Below are 15,332 nucleotides of genomic sequence, written 5' to 3'. Positions count from 1 at the left end.
CCCCTCCCCTAGACTGACAGTGCATCCTCCCGGCCCCTCCCCTAGACTGAGAGTGCATCCTCCCGGCCCCTCCCCTAGACTGACAGTGCATCCTCCCGGCCCCGCCCCTAGACTGACAGTGCATCCTCCTGGCCCCTCCCCTAGACTGACAGTGCATCCTCCCGGTCCCTCCCCTAGACTGAGAGTGCATCCTCCCGGCCCCGCCCCTAGACTGAGAGTGCATCCTCCCGGCCCCTCCCCTAGACTGAGAGTGCATCCTCCTGGCCCCGCCCCTAGACTGACAGTGCATGTCCTGGCCCCGCCCCTAGACTGACAGTGCATCCTCCCAGCCCTCCCCTAGACTGACAGCAGCGTCTTCCCGCCCCCACCCCTAGACTGAGAGTGCATCCTCCTGGCCCCGCCCCTAGACTGACAGTGCATCCTCCCGGCCCCGCCCCTAGACTGACAGTGCATCCTCCTGGCCCCGCCCCTAGACTGACAGTGCCTCCTCCTGGCCCCGCCCCTAGACTGACAGTGCATCCTCCTGGCCCCTCCCCTAGACTGACAGTGCATCCTCCTGGCCCCTCCCCTACACTGACAGTGCATCCTCCTGGCCCCGCCCCTAGACTGAGAGTGCATCCTCCCAGCCCTCCCCTAGACTGACAGCAGCGTCTTCCCGCCCCCACCCCTAGACTGACAGTGCATCCTCCCGGCCCCTCCCCTAGACTGAGAGTGCCTCCTCCTGGCCCCGCCCCTAGACTGAGAGTGCATCCTCCTGGCCCCGCCCCTAGACTGACAGTGCATCCTCCCGGCCCCTCCCCTAGACTGAGAGTGCCTCCTCCTGGCCCCTCCCCTAGACTGACAGTGCATCTTCCCGGCCCCTCCCCTAGACTGAGAGTGCATCCTCCCGGCCCCGCCCCTAGACTGAGAGTGCATCCTCCTTGCCCTGCCCCTAGACTGACAGCAGTGCCTTCCCGCCCCCTCCCTAGATTGAGAGTGCATCCTCCTGGCCCCGCCCCTAGACTGACAGTGCATGTCCTGGCCCCGCCCCTAGACTGACAGTGCATCCTCCCAGCCCTCCCCTAGACTGACAGCAGCGTCTTCCCGCCCCCACCCCTAGACTGACAGTGCATCCTCCCGGCCCCTCCCCTAGACTGAGAGTGCATCCTCCTGGCCCCTCCCCTAGACTGAGAGTGCATCCTCCTGGCCCCGCCCCTAGACTGACAGTGCATCCTCCCGGCCCCGCCCCTAGACTGACAGTGCATCCTCCTGGCCCCGCCCCTAGACTGACAGTGCCTCCTCCTGGCCCCGCCCCTAGACTGAGAGTGCATCCTCCTGGCCCCTCCCCTAGACTGACAGTGCATCCTCCTGGCCCCTCCCCTACACTGACAGTGCATCCTCCTGGCCCTGCCCCTAGACTGAGAGTGCATCCTCCCAGCCCTCCCCTAGACTGACAGCAGCGTCTTCCCGCCCCCACCCCTAGACTGACAGTGCATCCTCCCGGCCCCTCCCCTAGACTGAGAGTGCCTCCTCCTGGCCCCGCCCCTAGACTGAGAGTGCATCCTCCTGGCCCCGCCCCTAGACTGACAGTGCATCCTCCCGGCCCCTCCCCTAGACTGACAGTGCCTCCTCCTGGCCCCTCCCCTAGACTGACAATGCCTCCTCCTGGCCCCGCCCCTAGACTGAGAGTGCATCCTCCCGGCCCCTCCCCTAGACTGACAGTGCATCCTCCCGGCCCCTCCCCTAGACTGAGAGTGCCTCCTCCTGGCCCCTCCCCTAGACTGACAGTGCCTCCTCCTGGCCCCGCCCCTAGACTGACAGTGCCTCCTCCTGGCCCCGCCCCTAGACTGAGAGTGCATCCTGCCGGCCTCGCCCCTAGACTGAGAGTGCATCCTTCTGGCCCCGCCCCTAGACTGACAGCAGTGTCTTCCCGCCCCAGCCCCTAGACTGAGAGTGCATCCTCCTGGCCCCTCCCCTAGACCGACATCAGCGTCTTCCCTCCCCCGCCCCTTGACTGACAGTGCATCCTCCTGGCCCCGCCCCTAGGCTGAGAGTGCATCCTCCTGGCCCCGCCCCTAGACTGACAACAGTGTCTTCCCGCCCCCGCCCCTAGACTGACAGCAGTGCCCGGAGGCCCCCAAGTGGGTGGCACCTGCTCAAACACGATTCTTCCCAGCGTCAGGACCCACCCTTCCCGGGTCTGCCTAGAGATCCAGTGTCCGCAGTGTAGGATTTAAGGTAAAATTTCTAATGTTGCCAGGAGTCTTCCTCTCCTGAGTCTATTAGCCCCGAGAATGCCACCCCATCAGTGGCCGCCTATGGACCGCAGGGGCCCCACCCCGGCTGCCGCGCTCCGCTCGGGCGCAGCCCGCTCCCAGCGCAGGACACGCTCCGGCCCAGAAACCAGCCTGGCTGTCACTCCAGCCGCCCCGCCCCTCGGTGGCTACTGTCCTTCACACACGGAATGGAGGTGAGTATGATTGCATCCTCACCAAATACAGCCCCAGAGAGGACGAGGCTGGTGGGCCGCCACCCCACGGGAGGGAGCCCCGGCCCCACCCGCTGCGGGCACCGTCATTCCCACCACGGGGCGCCAGGGCCGGCGGAGCTGCACCACCCATTGATAAACATAAGGAGGCCCCGCCCCCGGGCACTGTCATTCAAAACGCTCCCGAGGAAGAGCCGGACTGAGGGTGGGCGGGGGAAGCCCGCCGCAAGCCCCGCCCCCGAGCACTGTCATTCATAAAATTCCATACACGGAATGGCAAAGATGGCGCCCGGTGGGCGGGGCTTGCGGGGAAGACCCGCCCTCAAGGCAGTCATTGATGCAGCTTCACTGGGAATCGCAAACATGGCGCCAAGGTGGGTGGAGCTCCGGGGCCTCTGGCTAAACGTCAGGAAGCCCCGCCCCCGAGCCCCGCCCTCCAGGCACTGTCATTCATAAAGTTCCACACGGAGAACGACAAAGATGGCGCCAGAGTGGGAGGAGCTTGAAGGCCAATCGCTTCACTCAATATAAGGAAGCCCCGCCCCCAGGCCCCGGTCTCTAGGCACTGTCATTCATAAAGCTCCAAACAGGGAACGGAAAGATGGCGCGGGGCGGGGCTTGCGGACCCATCACTCAGGATGAGAGCCCCATCCTCGGGCTCGTCCCTTAGAGTCACTACCATTCAGAAATCATCAGTGCCGTACGTCACCCCGCTAAGACGTCATCTCGGCAGGCGGGGCCCGTGGCCTGTCATTCAGACGGCAGCCCCGCCCCCCGGACCCAGGCCATTCCCGCCGGCGCCTGCGCAGTGGGCCCCGCAGCTCCGCCGCCCTCCCCCTCCCCGGCCCCCTGCCCCCCTCGGCAGCCCTTTCCAGGGTGGCCAGATGCACACCATGGCAACAGCACACACACACACACACACACACACACACACACACACACACACACACACACACACACACACACACACACACAGAACGCAGCGTGGAGAGGTCCCGCGGCCACGTCGGCACAGGCGGCATCGCCACATTCAGATGAACCTGGCGTGGCGGCCGCATTTGCCGCAGAGGACTCCAGGCTCCGCGCTCCGCTCCATTGGAAGCCGCAAACGGCTATCCGGGCAACTGCGGCCCAGTGGACCAAGGAGGAACACGGGCGCAGCGCCTCAGCACCTTGCTCACCACAGAGGGTCGCGGCACGGCCGCACCTGCGCGGCAAGCGCCACCAATATGGCGCCGGGACCTGAGGAGACCGCCCCCAGCAGGCCGCGCCGCAGTCTCACGGCCTGGCCCCGCCCCTTCCCTCCCACGGCCAATCAGGGCGGCGTCTGCCGGCCAAGGGCCGCGGCCTGGGCGGAGCTTGAAAGGCGGCCCTGGCCCCGCCCCCTCCTCCCCACGGCCAATCAGAGCAGCGCCTGCGCGGCAACTTGCGGCTAGCAGGACAGTGCTGCGGGCTGGGCGGAGCTTGACGGGCAAGCGCTGGCCCCGCCCCATTGCAGCCCCAGCCCCGCCCACCGCCACTGCGGCAAATCCAGCCCCGCCCCCGGAGGTGGCGCTGAGGCGCAGGGGCGGGCGACAGGGGTCCAGCCAGCCCAACACCCAGAGGCCTGGGGCACCTGGTCCCCGCCACCCCTCCCCCGCCCTGAAGAGCAAAGGGGCGCCTGCGGGAGGGCGCCGCAGGGCGGCGACTTGGTGACAGCACCCTTAGGGACGGCGCCGGGTGTCCCCGGCTGGACTCCCGGTGGAGGGAAGCCCGGCCATCCAGCGCCCGCCCCGCCCACCCCGGGCAGTGGAGTCGAGGAGGCCCAGGGGGGCTCGTGCCGCGGGGCCGCGACTGCCCGGCACGGGGGTGGAAGGGACCCGGGGCAGCGCGGCAACGTGGCCACGACTGCCTGGGACGGAGTGGGAGGCACCGGGGCCGCGCGGCAACACGGCCGCGACTGCCCGGGACGGGGTGGGAGGGACCGGGGGCCGCGACACCCCGGCAGGGGCCGCATCCCGCGCCCGCGGCACTGCAGCCGCAGGGCACCCGCATCCCCGCGCCCGTGCCGCGCAGCGGCCCCGGCCCCGCAGCGCGCGCCCGGATGCCGCCGCGCACCGCGGGCAGCGGCCGAGGGCGGCGCCGGCCGGCGGGCGGGCGGCCGACTCACCTCCCGCGGCACTCGCCGTCTAGTGCGCCCGCACCGCGCCGGGCGCCCAGCGGCGCCCTGACTGCAGGGTGCACATCGCCGTGCGGACGGTCCGGTCCTCCCGCGGCTCCCTCCGGCCTCGTCCTCCCGCGGCTCCAGCGACTGCGGCGAGCGCCGCGCGACGCCTCCTTGTCAGCTCCTCTGCAGAGGCGGGGCCTCGGCGCCGGCCAATCAGCGGCCGCCCCGCCCCGCGGGACCCTCGCCGCCCGCGCCTCCGCCAATCAGGCGGCGGTTGCCATGCCGACGGCTTGGCGCGGAGGCCGGGGCTGACGTCAGCAGCGCCCGCGGGGCCGGGGGCCGGGGGCCGGGGCCAGGGGTGGGGGTGGGGGGTGGGGCGGGGGAAGGGCCCGGGGGCCGCGGCTGGTGGGGGGGGGTGACAGCCCCGCGGACACGCGCGCGGCCGCGCCGGCCGCCGAGGTGACACCCAGGTGCCAACGCGGCGCGGAAACCCACGCAGCGCCGCGCACCTTCGGCAGAGGTGGTGCGGAGGCCGCGGAGGCCGCGGAGGCCGCGGAGAGCCGGGCCGGACGCACCCGCACGAGAGTGTGCCGAGCATCCACGCCGCGGCACGACGCCCGGCCCCGGCCCCGCGCCCCTCCTGAGCCTCCCAGGACGTCGCGTTGTCTCCCGGCGCAGGGGCAAAGCTGACCGTTTATAGCGTAACGGGCACATGGCGGCCCCATCTACGAGGGAGAAGGGGAACCGGGGTCGGAGCACGAGCGGTGCCGCGCGCCGTGGCCGGTCCGCGGTCAGCCCGCTCTGCTCCGGGCCCCGCGCGCCCCCGACCCCCTCCCGGCCCCCTTCGGGGCCCCACGCGCGCTCCAACCCCTCCCGGCCCCCTCCGGGCCCCACGCGCGCCCCCGGCCCCTCCCGGCCCCCTTCGGGGCCCCACGCGCGCCCCCCGCCCCCGCCGGGCCCCGCGCGCCCCCGCCCCGTGCCGCAGGGCTGGGCTGAGGCGTGGAGAGCGCCAGGTCAGCGGCAGGAGGCCGCCCGGGTCCGGGCGAGGCGGACCTCGAGGCTGAAGCTTGTGGGAAGAAGTGGACCTGTGTGGGGCGCCTTCCCTGGGCGCGCGGCATCCACACGCGTGTGCCCGGCCGCGGGGACGCGAGCTCCCACGCGCGGGCTGTGCGCGGGCGTGTGGGGCACCACGAGCACCTCCAGGGAGCCAGGGGAGGATCTTCCTGCGCCTCCACCAGTGTCCCCAGCAGCGCAGATTTCCTTCTGCTCGTAAAAACCAAGTACAATGGGTGAACTCGTGTGAGCTCACGTCCACCACCTCCACCCAGACCCCAGAGCGGGGAGAAGATGAGCAAGGCTGTGCAGAGAGATTGCAGGGCAGAAGGTCATCATCTGAAACGCACTCTGAAGAGCAGAACCCAACTGTGCTTTTTTGGGGCGGGGATCCATATGTAGCCAGTGAAAAATTAAAACGACACAACATTTCATCAGGCGCACAAAATCGCAGTGATGATGTTATTTTCACAGGGGAAAATATTCATGAGATGTGGACTTCTTAAAGCGGTTTGCCTGGGCACACACAGCAGAATATCACATCCCAAATTAAAATTCACATTTATAATTAGAAACCAGTGGCCGATTGAGTCCTTGCTGTGTCGAGAAGTCCCCGCTCAGGGTGGGTTGTGTGTTACACTTCCCAGACATTCCAGTCCCTTCTCAGACAGCCATGACACTTAAAAATAAAATATGAATGGAAACTCTGTGCTTATGAGGTGAACAAACACCTTCCAAACAAGCTGCCTGCACCCCGCGGGAACGTGCGACTAGCTCAGGTCAACGTTGTTTTTCAAGCCTGGCTATTCATGAGGTTTTGTTTGCCCAGGAAACTGGTAAAACAATGGAGGTTTCTAGGACCCCAGCACTGAGAGCTCTGAGTCGCGTTCTGCAGAGAGGTTTTGGTTTTGGAGCTCCTGACAAATCCTGCTGTATGGGGAAGGTCTCCCAGGTGGTTTCTCACACGGTGTGAGAACCAGGCAGGCTCCCATCCTCATTCCTCAAAGGCATCCGTCCACAACGCCAGTTTCTGGATTGTGGGTCACTCATTTTAGTGAGTGGGACCTGCCCCAGAACCCCCGTGGCTCCGTGCCCCCACGCCTGTCCCCACCGACTCCAGGCCCTCCCTGTTTGCACTTTCTTCCCAGCTAGAGTAAACCTTACCCTGGCTGGCATCCAGCCCCGAAATCTGACAATTCTGCCAATTCCTTCAGTGACTAGAAAACTTCTCCTCGCGTATGCTGGCAGCTAGCATCTGAGTTAAAACCTTTACAAACAAAACCCCACGCTATTTTTCTCATGTTTGGGGGAATTCTTTGTGTTCTGGATCTTCCACCCCCCAATAAAACCCCTCAGGCTGCCTGTCACTGCCGGCTCTTCCTGTGTGCACCCGTGCTGGGTGTTCCAGCCTCAGCCATTTGCTTCCTCTCCTCCTCACGGAGAGGCTTGGCCCAACCCATGCCTCTCAGCCGTCCACTGTCGGCTACCGAGGAGCCACTCAAACACACAAGACAAGCGTTCGTCTCCCCTTCCTCCATCTCTGTGAACATCACCAGCTGCTGCAGGGCAAGTTTTCACAAGTGTGCTTGCTGGTGTACTCCATCCCGTCCGTGCCGGTGTGCTGACTGGACATCCGAGACACACCCCAGACATGTCCCACCGTTTCGCCCCCCTCGCCCTCCGACATTCCACACGTGGCGTGGGACCGGGCTCTGGAGCCCAGAGTGACATCAGGCTCCAGCAGGAATCACCTCCTGCCCTCTACCCTAAGTGCCACAGAGTGAGCAGGCACCTCGTATTTTTGTCTTGGACATATTTTTTTTTTATCATGGTGCCATAAAGTTGTTTTTTTTTTTTATCATCTTTCCCTTCAGGACTGTGGATTTCATGCCTTATTTAAGAAAAGCCCTCCCTAAAGTTGTTGTTTTGCCAGTCCTGGGGCTCGGGCACTGTCCTTGGGTTTTATCCTCAAGGCTGCAGCTCTACCACTCAAGCCACAGCTCCACTTCCGCTTGTCTCTGTATATGTGACTGAGGAATCGAACCCAGATCTTCATGCATGCGTGGCAAGCACTCCATCACTAGGCCACACTCCAAGCCCTCTCAAAGTTCACTTTTCAAGGCTTCTCTTGGCTCCTGTCCTGTGGTAGGGATCAGACCCCCATCCTCAATCCCACCCCAAGGTGATGCCCTGTTTCTGTCCGCAAGTAGCCTCTTGGTGAGCTCTCGGATCCGGTCAGTCAGTCCCTGCTGCTGCCAGAATCACGATCACGGCCTCCGCATCCTCACCTCTGGAGGTGGAATGGCTTCACCTTGTTTGTCTTTAGTTTACACACACACACACACACACACACACACTCAAATGTCTGACTCTTTGTAGTTTTCATAGAGAATCCACTTGCCAAGTTTGCTGGAATTGCCTACCGAGGTCTCGATCTCTATGAAGGTCTTTTACTAAACCCAGAGGATAATGGACAGGCAGCGGGGTGTCAAGACCTCCCCCTGGGACAGCCGCCTGGGTCTGTGGACTCCAACAGCAATATCGTGCAAATCTCCCCTTCCCTTCCTCCCCCCACAAAGTTGCCATTTGAATTTAGGAAGATTATTTCTGTCCTTGTTTCCCCTATCTCTAACCGACAACTTTCAAAGGCCATTTCAGACCTAAAGAAGGGTCACAAAGGTTGCAGGACTCCTCAGCTAGCCCTTCACAGCCGTTCACATGCCTCGGTGTGGGCCATGGTCACGCAGACGTCTTAAAACACACATAGAGGTCCTCCTTCTACCCAGGTTCCATCTAGAACTGGACGTGGACCTGAAGATTGCATCTCCTCCTCTCCACAGTCCTCACTCCCGGGGACACTGGCAGTTCTGAGGGGCAGTGAAGATGGACGGCCTGACTTGGGGTGTGAGTATCTGAGAAGCATAAGCTGCTGCTGTTTTCATTTGCTGGCTGTAGTTTGCTGTCGATGTTCCTGGCTTTCTTTCTTTCCTTCCTTTTTTTAAACTCATACTCACATCTTCATTAATGAAGGTTTTAATCATAATGACACGGTTTTAAAACTTTTTTTTCTTTTCCTCTCTATCTCTTTTGCAAAGCCTTTTTATTGAAGAAATTAGAGATTTGTCTTTAGTCCTAATTAAGAGCGTGTCACTTAAGTTTAAGTGGCTACTTTTCTTCAGCTCTGGAGAAGACATCTTGTTATCCCACATCATCTGATAAGCCAGAGAGTTAGGGCAGATTTTCTGATGTTGAAACAGAATCTTAAAGCCCTCCTTGCTGGCAAGTCATGCAGAGTTACATTTTACTTTTGTTCACTTAAAGAAAAATGACCTCATCTGTGTTTGGTTTTGGTATGAAGGTTACACTTGCCCTAAAACATCACTTGGACTTCTATCCCGAAATGTGTCATCTTTTCTCAGGGGAGGGTTATGTCTCACTGTCTCACTTTAGTTGTTTGTTTGTTTTTTTGCTAAAGATTTGATAATTTTGATGATGGCTTTTTTTTTTTCCAGTCCTGGGCTTGAGTTCAGGGCCTGAGCACTGTCCTTGCACTTTCTCAAGGCCAGAGCTCTACCACTTGAGCCTCAGCACCACCTCCAGCTTTTTTCTATGTATGTGGTACCAAGGAATTGAACCCAGGTATTCGTGCATGCTAGGCAAGCACTCCACTACTAGGCCAAACTCCCAACCAAGTCTTTTTTTTTTTTTTTCTATGCACGTGGTACCAAGGAATCAAACCTGGGTCCTTGTGCATGCTAGGCAAGCACTCTACCACTAGGCTAAACTCCTTGCCCCGACAATGTCTTTTTAAAGTGAATGCTGCTGCTGCTGTTTTGCTGCTGCTGCTGCTGCTGCTGCTGCTGCTGCTTCTTCTTCTTCTTCTTCTTCTTCTTCTTCTTCTTCTTCTTCTTCTTCTTTTTCTTCTTCTTCTCCTCCTCCTCCTCCTTCTCCTCCTCCTCCTCCTCCTCCTCCTCCCACTCCTTCTTTTCTGCTTATTTTTTCCTTCCTACTTCTTGGTGATGGTGTTCCTAGCTTCTTTGGTTGCATATTTATTTCATTTCTTTCTTTCTTTTTTATTTTATTTTTCTTGATCATGGGGCTTGAACTCTGGGCCTGAGTGTTGTTCCTGAGCTCTTCAGCTCAAGACTACTGTGCTACCCCTTGAGCCACAGCGTCACTTCCAGTTTCCTACTAGTTAACTGGAGATAAGAGCCTCATAGACGTTAGTGCCCAGGCTGGCTTTGAGCCGTGATCCTCAGAGTTCAGCCTCCTGGGTAGGTAAGATGGCGGGAGTGAGCCACCTCGCCCAGCTCCTTTCACGTTCTAACCACGCGCTTAGCTCCTCGTGTGCCTCTGTGTGCCTGGGGTCGCGCCCCACGTACTTCCACACTTCCAGTTCTGCCCTGCGTATCTGTGGGTGGCATTAAGGAATGTGTTTCGGGTTCCCAGTTCTTTACAAAGAAAAAATAAAAATAAACCAAATTATCTTTTGAGTGCAAATTTCTAAATTCACTCTATTACTGCCGCATGGCACAGTCGGTGTTGATACTTGGTGCTTGTTGAATCCAGCAACTATACAAATAGCTCGACGTTGCTGGCAGTAAACATGAGAAGAAATGTAATTTTTTTTCTTGGTCAAGGTCCAGGTGGGGGGAAACCTCCCCCCTCACAGCTGGTTCCAGGGGCACACAGGCTGAAGGTGGGAGAGGCCATGGGCTTGGAGAGCCAAGAGGGCCTAAGGTAAAGGTCGGAGGGAGCTTGGAGAGGGAGCGGAGGGAGAGGCTGTGGGGCCCTGCAGGTGGTTCACAGATTGAGGACCTCTAGCACACTTTGGATTCCTCCCTGGTAGGGTCAGCTCCCAGAGTTCTGCGGAATGTCACAAGGGACCCGCCACACACTACCGCCTGGGGACAGGCCAGGCCAGGCCAGCCCGACCCTGAGTGAGCAAAGGAATCTGCCTTCCGCAGCGCAGAGCTGGCCAGGAGAGGAGGCATTCCTATTAGATTGCGCCACAGACGAAGCTAAAGAGAGTAGGGGAAAGACCGTCGCGGAGACCGTACCACATGAGGCAGAAGGCAGGAATACAGCTGCAGATAGGAAAAAGATTAAAAACAAAATCCCAGGGATGACCAAAATAGTTACCAAGAGTGGACTCACTGGATAAAACACGGCACGTGCATAATGTGACCAGGGGAAGGTCATGGGAGACTACAGAATCCTCTCCAAGATTCGCAGCTAAACGCAAAGCTAAAAACAAAGCAGTGATCACAAGACCACGTTTGTTGAAGGAAAAGAAGCATACACTGTTCACACTTGCTTCTTTGTGCGTGGAACAGCTTTGGCGAAACACCCACGCCACTCGTGCACAAGAGGAACTCTGGGGGCTGAGAGGTGGGATGTGTACAGGAAATCACTGCACGCTGTCCTCAGACAACACAATTACTGTGAGGAATTAACGCGCGACTCACGCCGCACTGGCTGGCTGGCGCCTGTGGTCTCTAGACACTCCGGAGGGAGGCGGAGATACAGGGGCGTGTGGTCCCAGGCCAACTCAGACAGAAAAGTTTATGAGCCCCCAGCTCTCACAACCAGCAGAGGCCTGGGAACATGGCCTGGTGTTATTCCATTCCTCAGTCCCACATACACAGAAAAGCCGGAAGTGGTGCTGTGCCTCAAGTGGTAGAGCATTAGCCTTGAGAAAAAGAAGCTCAAGGAAAGGGCCTAGGCCCTGAGTTCAAGCTCCAGGACTGGCAAAATAATAATAAAACCATGATAATTAATAATAATAAAAATAATAAAGTAACCAGCAGAAAACAGACCTGGAGGCATGGCTTAAATGGTAGAGCACTAACCAAACAAGCAAAGCAAGGGCGAGGCTCTGACTTTGGCCCTCATACCACTGGAAAAAGCAGAAGAAGACAAGACAAAACAAAACAACGAAAGCAAGCAAGCTGGGTGTGGTGGTTCATTACTGTAATCTCAGCTAACCTTAGCTGCCTCTGCAATGACAAGGTGAAGCCAACCTCAGAGGCTTCGCGAGACCCTGTCTCAACAAGAAGACCCCCACCCCCCACACAAAATAAAACAAAAAACAATAGTGTATACACTGGCTTGCAGGGAGGTAGCTTGGTGATTGACTGAACATGAGTGTAGCACCCTCCAGACTCTGGGTCCCAGTCCGTGTACAGAATTCATGAGATGACAGCCAGCAGTTATACAAAGCTTGTGTGCTGGCACAGCGTCAGGCATGGATGGACTGGCAGTCAGACCTCACTGTGCTCAGTCAGGACCCTCTCCACTCAGAGCTGTGTCCCCAGCAAGGACCCAGGAGGTCAGGCCCTCCACCTGCTGAAGACAGTTCGGTGCTAGGAGACTGGGGAAATGTGAGCGAATGAACACACACACACACACACACACACACACACACACACACACACGCACACACGTGTACGCGCTTTTAGGAAGCCACAATTACTTGAAATCTCAGTGTGATTGGAAATATCCTTCCAATGCCCAAGAACAAATTATTCTTAGTCTACACACATTGTTCCCGGGCATCGCAACAGACAGGAAGCTTGCCAGTTCATTTAATAAAATTAGAAAAGTGGCTTTCGAGAACATATTTCTTACAATGAAACCATGCTACGAGAATAAATATCCGTGTACCAGGCACTCACTCTGGGCCAAGCTCTGGGGTAAGTGTTTTAAAAAAAGACTTGGTGGCAATGGGAAAACAGTCCCCTGGTTCTTCAAAAGGTTAAACCTAAGTGGCACCGCCTGACTGAGCAGTTCTCCTGGGTGACATGGAAACTTATGTCAACAGGAATCTACTCAAGGGGTGCTCCCGGGAGTGGGCGGGGCGGCCTCACAGCCCCAGACAGACAGACAGACAGACAGACATCCACCATGAGAGAGAAACGAAAGCGGCACAGCCACACGACAGAGTACTGCCTGACAATGAAAAACACAGCATGGGGGAACTGAGGCGTGAAAAACCAATCACCAGAGCCTAAAGATTGGGATTCCACATGATATCATTTACATGAAATGTCCAGAATAACACACTGAGGCTCATAAACTAGACTGAATGGCTGCCTTCAGCTAGGCAACAGGGAAATGGAGACAGTGAGGGTTTCTTTGTCTGTCTTTCTTTCTTTCTTTCTTTCATTTTTCTTTGTCAGTCGTGAGGCTTGAACTCAGCGCCTGGGCCTGAACTTTTTCACTTAAGGCTAGCTCTCTACCCCTAGAACCACTGCCCAACTTTCAATTAATTGGAAATAAGAGTCTCACAGTCTTTCCTGTCCCGGCTGGCTTTGAACTGTGATCTTCAGATCTCATTAGCCACATAAGTAGATAAGATGAAAGGCCACCGACACCTAAGCAAGTTTCTTTATAAGGTAATGAAAAATCCTTAAATTATCTACAGTGATGTAACATCTTTAAGAATGTACTATACAGTACTGAGTCACATACTTTACATGGCAAACTGTAGATAAATGAATTATGCCTTGAGAAAGCTGCTAGTAAAAGCAAGTGTCTGGGGCTAGGAATGTGGCTTAGTGCTTGCCTAGCATGCATGAAGCCCTAGGTTTGATTCCTCAGTACCACATACACAGGAAAAGCTGGAAGTGGTACTGTGGCTCAAGCAAAAGCAGCTCAGGGACACACCCAGGCCCTGAGTTCAAGCCCCAGGACTGGCAAAATAATAATAACAAGAACAAATATCTGGGCCTGACACCACTGGTTCAGGCCTAGAATCCTAGCTACTCAGGAGGCTGAGATCTGAGGATTGCAGTTTGAAGCCATCTCAAGCAGGAAAGTCCATAAGATCCTTATCTCCAATTAAGCACCAAACAAGTAAATGAACGAATAAAAGCCAGCAAGTAGAACTGTGGCTCAAGGGGCAGAGCACTAGATTTGAGCACAAAAGGTCAAGGACAGAGTCCAGGCCCTGAGTTCAAGCCTGAGGAGTCGCAATCAATCAATCAATCATCAATCAATCAATCAACATCTGGGTGTGTTCACCCAACAACCTGAAACCGGTACCCTTGTTAAAGACGTGTACCCAACAGCTCCCAATCTGGTTTCTCTTCCCGGGCTGGGAATGGCAAGACAGCCCCCTGTGCAGATTCGCATTCCTCCCTGCTGACAAAAGCCCCTCCTAAGACCACAGAACGCTTATAAAGCGTGCTATAAAGCATGTCAGACCCTGGAGTGAAGGAAATGGAGACATTTAAGAAGTCAACCAAAGGCTTTTGATCACACACAGGTCTTTCTTGACTTTGAGAATGCCCAGGGCACACTAAAAAATAATAATAATAGCGATCACTTATAAAACTTTTACAACGTGTAAGGCCAGGCCCTGGCACGAGGCATTTTATGTAAGGCAGGGGTAGTGGTGGTAAGACAGTGTGCAGGCAGCCACTGAGACTCCCCGTGCATGCTGGGCGGGAGCTGAGCCCTGGCATCGGAGTCTTTCTCCAGGTCCCGAGTCACGGTGGCTGATGGCTTTCTGAACCAAACCCAAACCTGCCAGATGCTGGCAAGCTCTCAGCCGCCACTGGCTATATTGCTAGTCTATTAGATTTGAAAGACATGATGAAATGGATCGTTCTTGAAGGGAAGGCTGAGAATAAGCCTCGGCAAATGCCAAGAGAGTATTTTCCTCAGAAAACACTCAGAGCCCTTACCAGTTACACCGCCATGCCCACACAGCTTCCTTGGGGATCTAAGCGCGAGTCACCTCTGGCTTTGTCAGTTCTAACACTTCAGGAAAAGCATTGCTTTTTCCCAACCTCACATAGACTTCATTTTGAAACAAGAACACTGGTTTTCATTGAAGAGATGCTCCTGCCAGGAATGTTTCTAAGCACTATAGTTTTAGCTTATTAAGTATTGGGGCAACGGTCTAAGGAAAGAACCATGCAACAATTCCAGATTCACAGATAAGGAGACACACAGACCTGATGGTTGACTGATCTAAACTCACGTGCCTAGTAATGGGCCAGGATTAAAACCCAGGGCAACTTCCTAACACTTACCCTATTTTCAAACAAACAATATGAATTGGGCTCACATCTGTCATCCTAGCTACTCAGGAGGCAGAGAACTGAGGATCGTGGCTCAAAGCCAGCCTTTCCTGGGCAGGAAAGTCCAGGAGACTCTTATCTCCGAATCACCATGAAAAAGCCAGATCTGGAGTTACAAGTTCAAGTGGGAGGTAGAGCATGAGCCATCAGTGAAATAAACCAAGCCAGAGCTCAAAGCCCTGAGTTCCAACTCCAAGAATGACACCAAAAGCAATAACAATTAAGATTAAGAACATGCCAGAATAAGCTGGTAGATGGTTATCAGCCTTCAGGACTAGACAAGACCCATCAGAGAAACTTTACCAACTAGTCACGGGCAGGAAGGTAAGAACGTGAGGCCGGGAGTGACGGACCTGTAAATGGCTCAGACACACCCAGTTAGCAGATCCCCAAACCAAGATTCAAAGCCAGATCCTTCGGACTCCAGACCCCAACCCTAGCCACTGTTGAGAATCCTTACAGCAGGGGTCACCACGCTTAGAGCCTGACATCTCCCTCTGACCCACAGTCTGTATTCACAAAGCCCCGAGTGCAAAATGTGACTCTGTGACTGAGGAAAATCAAAAGACACCAGTAA

Source organism: Megascapheus bottae, chromosome 31 (genome assembly GCF_031878675.1).
Source record: "Megascapheus bottae isolate mThoBot1 chromosome 31, mThoBot2.hap1, whole genome shotgun sequence".
In the NCBI taxonomy this organism is placed as follows: domain Eukaryota; kingdom Metazoa; phylum Chordata; class Mammalia; order Rodentia; family Geomyidae; genus Megascapheus; species Megascapheus bottae.
This window is presented reverse-complemented; position numbering follows the sequence as displayed.